Source organism: Pangasianodon hypophthalmus, chromosome 8, assembly GCF_027358585.1.
Source record: "Pangasianodon hypophthalmus isolate fPanHyp1 chromosome 8, fPanHyp1.pri, whole genome shotgun sequence".
Taxonomy (NCBI): Eukaryota; Metazoa; Chordata; class Actinopteri; order Siluriformes; family Pangasiidae; genus Pangasianodon; species Pangasianodon hypophthalmus.
Genome location: NC_069717.1, coordinates 27,824,572 through 27,830,761, shown reverse-complemented (window position 1 = coordinate 27,830,761; position 6,190 = coordinate 27,824,572).

Below are 6,190 nucleotides of genomic sequence, written 5' to 3'. Positions count from 1 at the left end.
GCAACCTTTGACCTCTGTGACGTCGTTGGACAACGGAGCGATTTTTTATAAAATATTATGTCGTTAATGGGTTGCTTTTTAAAAAAATGTGTAATTAAAAAAAAAACGTTGAAAAATGACCCAAGTTTTACAAAACAGCTTTATTTCACTGTAATAAAAAAATATTACAAATAATATTATTATTGTTGTTAACCAGCATTTCAGTGCAGAGGGTTAGTTTCTGACATACAGCGTTATTCATAATAAATCTGCTGTTTATTAGTATTTTATTATATAGTATATTATAGCATAATATAGCACAGTATAGTATAGCAGAGTAGAGTATAGTACAGTATAGGATATGTAACATAATGCAGCATTGCATTATACATATAGTAGATATAATACCTTATCTCTCTCTCTCTCTCTCTCTCACTCTCTCCACATGCTTCTCCTGAGATATCAGTGATCCTGACCCCTTCTGCTCTCCGGACCTGCCTGATCCAACCTGATGCCCTGCTTCTGGTTGGAGTTCTCATCACCTGGAAACCTCTCGCTGATGCTGAGGACGGCCTCCAACGCACACAGCCTGAAGTTACATGAGATTACTGAGGATGGTGCCACTTAAAAACCATGAAGATAACTTTGGACTGCAAATGATATGAACAGTTTTGCTATGATGGCTTTGGACTACAATTGCTATGATAGCTTTAGGACTGCAGCTCCCATGAACAGTTTTGCACTCAAGTCTCCATCAGTGGAGAGTTGATAACTTCAACAAAATAGACTTCATGTGGAAACTATTATGAACTTTTGTGGTTACACAGTTGCACTTTTTGACCATATAGCACACACTTATAGAAGGGAATTATTTATAATTGCACTATTCAAGTGGCTTTATTGTCATGTCAACCATATACAGCTAGTACAGTACACAGAGAAATGAAACAATGTTCCTCCAGTACAGTATAATACAGTACAGTACAGTATAATACAGCACAGTACAGTATAATGTAGCAGTGCACAGTATGTACACTAAAGTACAGTGCAGTATAATATAGTACCGTACAGTTTGGTACACTATAGTACATATAAATACAGTACAGTGAAGTGACATGTAGCCAAGTATGGTGACCCATACTTGGAATTTGTGCTCTGCATTTAACCCATCCAAGTGCACACACACTGTGGCAAAAAAAAACTACAGGGAGCAGTTGGGGGTTCAGTGCCTTGCTCAAGGGTCTCACCTCAGTCATGGTATTGAGGGTGGGAGAGAGCGCTGGTCATTCACTCCCCCCACCTACTATCCCTGCTGGACCTGAGACTCAAACCCACAACCTTCAGGTTCACCATTGGGTTACAAGTCCGAGACTCTAACCATTAGGCCACGACTGCCTGACTTCCGTACAGTATAGTACACACACCCACACTACGGATGTAGTAGATAGAGAATAGGCTTGAAAACAGCTGGATTATCCCTTTAATATTGTTTGGTTCACTGTTTAAGGAGAAAACATGCAAGACCTTATAGTAAATTACAGTTAAGTACAATAAAGTACAGTACAGTATAGTACAGTTTATACAGTATAGCACAGTACAGTATAATGTAGCATTGCACAGTGTGGTACAATTAATACAGTGAATTAAAGCACAGTAAAGTACAGTTTAGTGCAGAGTTCAGTACAGTGAAGTAAAGCACAGTACAGTAAAGTACAGTTTAGCACAGTATAATATAGTACAGGACAGTTCGGTGCAGTATAGTACATATAGTCCAGGACAGTATAGTAAAGTACAGGTAAGTACAATATAGTACAGTAAAGTACAGTTTAGTAGGGTATAGTATGGCACAGTTCAGTACAGTGAAGTAAAGCACAGTAAAGTACAGTTTAGTGCAGAGTTCAGTACAGTAAAGTACAGTTTAGTGCAGTATAATATAGTACAGGACAGTTCGGTGCAGTATAGTACATATAGTCCAGGACAGTATAGTAAAGTACAGGTAAGTACAATATAGTACAGGACAGTTTGTTACAGTATAGTAAAGTACAGTTCAGTAGAGTTAATACAGTACAGTATAGCGTAGACACTACACAACCTGAATAATGCTACAGAGACAATAAAATGATTATTTAAAAACTGAACTGTTCAGATGATTACTGAAATCAGTCCAGAGTATCGGGGTGTACGGATCTACACTGCACAGTGGAACCCCTTTATACACGAGTGACACTGTACTGTAAACATTCTGCATAAATCAGTATGAATTATGGTTGAACTTTTCACTGGATTTTGTATCTGTGATGTTTCCTGAGGATTAGGAGGATTATTTTTTTCTGTAGAAGCCAAGTTGCTTTTCATTGAACAGTATAAAAACCTGAAGTTCTGAGTATGAACAGCAGAGGGAGTGATTACAGCATCTTTTATTCATATTATAAATGTTAAAGGTCTTTATACTCACTGAAGGATAAAGTCACAGTTAATACACTGCTGTATTAATAATATATGAGTGTGTTCAGAATGTATAGAAATTTTTATTATAGTCCTTTTTCTTAAAAACAGATGATGAGTCTGTCACCATGATGTAAACAAGTGTCCTTTATTTTTAAATAATTAACTATATATATATATATATATATATATATCAAAATTCCTGTTATACGTTCCTATTATTATATATCACTGAATAAATGATTGATTTTAAATGTTAAATCAGTGTTGATCCATTATAAATCCTTTTGAGGAGAAGTTATATATTTTTTAATAATAAAGATTTATATAATAATGTTTTTACGTAATTAAAATTGGCTTTCTTTTTTTCTCTGTTTTCCTTCTTTTTCTTCTGTATTTTCTATTTATTTATTTATTTCTCATTTATTGGTCCTGTTTTTTTTCTCATTTTATTAAACCAATTTTTTAAAATCTTTTAATAATCTTTTCAATAAAGGACCTAATAAACAGTCAAAAGCCAACCCCTCATACCAGGCAGAACATTGTTGTGGTGTTTTTATTTGGTTATTAATTTAGGAAAGATGTTAAAAGTTAGTCATTTCCTCTGGGTCGTGTCCTCATGGTGCTGCCCGGCTATTGGCTTTAGTCTGGAACATTCCAGATTAAAGAAAAAAAAAAATCTATAATAAACTTTAGAAATTATAAATCAAAAGCAGTAGTGCTTATATAATCTTGTGAAAAGAAATCCCATCGTTCTTATAGATTTATAGCAGAACTAGGTAGCAATCCTAGTTAGCTAGTCCAGTAATCATTTTATTAGCTAAAAATTCTGCTTTTTTGAATTCCAAATCAGCAGTGCAGTAAAAAATATTTATAAAAAAAATCAGGCAAGAATCCACCGTCTACTGAGGGAAAAACCCCAGACAATCTGTTTATTCCAAACATTTCACGTAAGTCTAAGGGGAATTGCTGAACTCTGCCAATAAGCATATAAATATGACTATATTATACCAATTCAAACCTCCAACCATTAGACTTTAACCATAAAGATGTGTTTTTATTAAAAAAAAAAAAAGTTTTATCCAAATTTTATACACTGGAGCAATACTGTAAAAAGAAGTTCTGGCTAATTTAAAAAGTAGTTCCAGGTCTGAAAGTGTGAATTATTCAGATTTAGAAATTCATTTGACTGACTAATTCATATGTGTGTTTTTTTTAATGTTTCTTATAAAAGTTTATGCAGAAATGAATAACTGTCCTTAGACTTCGACTGTAATTGAGTTTGGTGTAAAATACGGAGGTTTTCTTTACTTCTGGTCACTTTAAGCTAAAACAAAAAAAATAGTTCCAGGTCTGAAAGTGTGAAGTTTTCAGATATTGAATAAATGTTCATTTAGAAATACATTTGACTGAATAATTTGTTGAAATGAAATAGTTTGTTTGTTATATTAGAGAGTAAATCAGGGTGGGAGCGGCATACTCTCTCTCTCTCTCTCTCTCTCTCTCTCTCTCTCTCCTGTCAATCACAGTGACACTAGCCAATCGCGTGTGTCTGAGAGCTCATGTATGCAGAAGAGGGCGGATAGCACTTCCCTCTGAGTCACACAGCATGAGCAGCAGTTTGAAAAGATGCTGTTTGTTGGCTTCTTGTTTCTCGGGAAAGCATGTTTTAACCGTCACAATCAAAACTGGGGAGAAAACTGGAGGCCAATAAATAAAAAAAAAACGTTTCTTATAAATGTTAATTGTCAGAATTCTGTCCTTAGACTTCTATTATAAAAGAGTTTGAGGTTAAATAGCATCAATTAATAAATTTTTTCTCAGGGGATGGATACACATGAACATTTTGTCAGGGGTAATCACACACACACACACACACACACACACACACTACAGATGTGGTAGATAGAGATTAGGCTTGAAAACAGCTGGATTATCCCTTTAATATTGTTTGGTGCACTGTTTAAGGAGAAAACATGCAAGAGGAAAACACCCTTCTCAATCTAACGATGATCCTGAGTGTTTATGGACTAATTTTATAGTTTTATATAAAATATAGTTATATAGTTTTAGTCCTGTGAGAGTGAAAGTAAAGATAATGTGTCCAGACATACTTTCTTCCTGTGTACCCTGAGAAGGTTTGACTGATGTACAGCGTACAGTCACTGGCTGGAGGAAGAGAAGAAGAGACTTTTGAGTACTTAGAAGATCTAAATTAAAAAAAAAGTAAGAAGTAAATCGTATATATTAAGTATTTTCCAATTCCCGGTCAGGGTGCAGGTTGAATCCTGGTACCGAAAGCCTGGCTCTCCCCGGCTCGTGTGGTGTGTTTAATGTTGTGTACTGATCAGTGGGGTGTAAAAGTTGATGCGTATTTCCTTTTAGTCCAGCGCTGCCTGTGGTACTGGACCATATGGGACCATCTGGCTCCTCTCTCTTCCACACCTCCAGCTCTGGATAAACCCTTTTCCCCGGGAACTGACAAGGACGAGGACGTAATTAGGACATCATAAATTGCACAACACTGCAATATTTACCTCACGTAAATACGATCAGAGAACGTTCACTGTACATCTTTTAAAAATGAAAAATGAACAGAACCTGCGAGATTTTATTTTATTTAATTAAGAGTTTCATTGTACAGGAAAGCTTGTGTATATGATAATAAACTTCTTGAAGCACGAATCTAATTAGGACGGTTTGTCAAGATCGCACAAAAAGTGTCATGGTGAGTTTTATTTTAAGGTGAAGACGCCAGTCATCCCCCACGCCTCGTCTCCGTTATCCCCCTCCCCCCCCTCCCCCGGTGTGTCCGTCTGTCTGTCCACGTGCCAAAAACCCTGCTGAGCTGAAGAGCTGTTACTGTAAATTACAGCACCGTAATGCAACACGAGGAAACTGTAAGCAACTATATTCAGTACGTACATCCGAGTAAAAGTGAATCGAGCACGCTTGGTCAGAAGGTGTTTTCTATAACAGAATGAGTTTAATAGAATGAGTTTAATAGAATGAGTTTTCTATAACAGCAGCCCTGACTGTAGTGCAGCTGCAAATCACAGGTTTATATTAATGCACTCATTCTGATACGTTTCTATAGTAACAGCTCATTCACAGGGACTTGTATGTAATCATTAATAAGGCGAAGTTTTCTGTAATTTAACATGTTGTGGAAGGAGTCTCCAGTGTCAGTGCAGAAGTAAAGCTTAAGGAGGAGTTTACGCTTTTTTTGTGGTTTCTCTGTAACATGACAAGTTGCGTTTTTTTTGTATTAACTTCAAGAAAGAGAAAAAAATCAGGCTGGAGAAGGAACGACTGTTTACAGCTGCTGTAACGTAAGTGAGAACAGGAACTCGGATATTCCATGACATTAGATGTGACTATAAATGGACAAAAAAGTATGTTTTAATAAGTGAAATATTGTAATTGTGGGCAAATCGTTGTGGTATAAGAGGAATAAAACACTTCAGGACGTGCTGTTATAGGAAAGATAAGCAACTTCAGGGAGGTAACAGTAACTCCGCTTCATCAAGCCATTCTGTTGTTGATTATTTTCCTGTAACAGCACAACACCAAGTGTTTTATTCCTTACTTACTCACTTTATTCTTATTTTCATGTCATTTGTATCTTTTGTAATGACATGAAGCACTTTCTTTAACATTGTTTTCTACACACAGGAAAAGTTTATCCATCTGTTTTTATCTGACGTTTTTTTTTTGGCCGAAATGTTTACTTCAGGGTTGAAAACTGCACCGTAACGACACTTTA